This window comes from Bubalus bubalis, chromosome 9 (assembly GCF_019923935.1).
Source record: "Bubalus bubalis isolate 160015118507 breed Murrah chromosome 9, NDDB_SH_1, whole genome shotgun sequence".
Classification (NCBI taxonomy): domain Eukaryota; kingdom Metazoa; phylum Chordata; class Mammalia; order Artiodactyla; family Bovidae; genus Bubalus; species Bubalus bubalis.
This window is the reverse complement of record NC_059165.1, coordinates 5,148,173-5,149,630: the sequence shown is the minus strand read 5'-3', so window position 1 is coordinate 5,149,630 and position 1,458 is coordinate 5,148,173. Positions and strand designations below refer to the sequence as shown.

General features: G+C 39.6%; 1 non-coding gene across 1 annotated transcript; it reads left to right on the top strand.

Moving 5' to 3' along the window:
- The first annotated feature begins 880 nt into the window (after window positions 1-880).
- TRNAY-GUA lies at window positions 881-952 on the top strand. The gene has a single exon. It is a non-coding gene; the product is annotated as a tRNA-Tyr (tRNA).
- The last annotated feature ends 506 nt before the right edge of the window (window positions 953-1,458 follow it).

Sequence of the window (1,458 nt, the reverse complement as noted above, 5' to 3'; positions counted from 1 at the left end):
CTTGAACATGTTATATAGTAGTCCCTAGAGTTTGCATTCCTATTTCTTATTCTTGATTATAAACATTATAATGTAAGGTGAATAGTCTAATATTTTCAACAAAACCTTTGAAATGAGTTTGATAAGTAAATCACTTGTTCAGTAACCAATACTTTATATGAGAAAAAGAAAAAAACCCTATATTTGATCATATATTCTAAACATTCAAAATATACTGTAGTCCATGTGCATGTTCATATGTCAGTATTAAGCATGTGCGACTGATTTTTATTAATCTTTCAAATGCTCATGTCTTTTAGTGTGCTTCCTATTTGACTGTAACACACATCAGAAATATTTTAGAAGTCTTATTCCATTCTTTATGATTGTGAAACATCACAAAGATTCCCTGTGTGACAACTCACATGCTGCTGCTAAGTCGCTTCAGTCGTGTCCGACTCTGTGCGACCCCATAGACGGCAGCCCACCAGGCTCCCCCGTCCCTGGGATTCTCCAGGCAAGAACACTGGAGTGGGTTGCCATTTCCTTCTCCAATGCGTGAAAGTGAAGTCGCTCAGTCGTGTCCGACTCCCAGCAACCCCATGGACTGCAGCCTACCGGGCTCCTCTGTCCATGGGATTTTCCAGGCAAGAGTACTGGAGTGGGGTGCCATTGACAACTCACATAAATACCCACAATACTACATATTTGTCCTATGGTAGTAAATATTTGCTTTGTTCAATCTTTAGCATTCATTTCTACTCTTAAAGTTTTCACAACATTGTGTTTTTGAGGAATCTTGGTACAGTGCCTGGATCATGATACAAAAACAAACGTATTAAGTTGAATTATTAAAACTTAAAATATTCCAAAAAGGCCATTAATTAATAATATTTGGGCTTCCCTGGTGGCTCAGAGGTTAAAGCGTCTGCCTGTAATGCGGGAGACCCGGGTTCAATCCCTGGGTTGGGAAGCTTCCCTGGAGAAGGAAATGGAAACCCACTCCAGTATTCTTGCCAGGAGAATCCCTTGGAGAGAGGAGCCTAGTAGGCTACAGTCCACGGGGTTGCAAAGAGTTGGACACGACTGAGCCACTTCACTGTCCAATATTTAACGTTTATTACTAAAGTCCAACTTTGTAACTAAATTAAAATTTCTAGTGTCTCTTTCCATATTCCCCTGCCTTGAGAGCATCCATTCTAAAGAATGAATAGCAAGTAGGATACATAATATACTTATTACCCACCTAAAAATATTCAACTTACCTTCTATGACTCTGTTCACTATCACTTTTACCACCTTAAATTACTCCCACAAATAACCCCTAATTTTCTGTATGCACTTAAAGTGAAGATGGACTGTGCTTCCAAAGTCCCTTGCTGCTGAGTCACTTCAGTCGTGTCCGACTCTGTGCGACCCCATAGATGGCAGACAAAGTCACTTATTATACTCTTATTTACTAAAACATTGAGCCCAAGA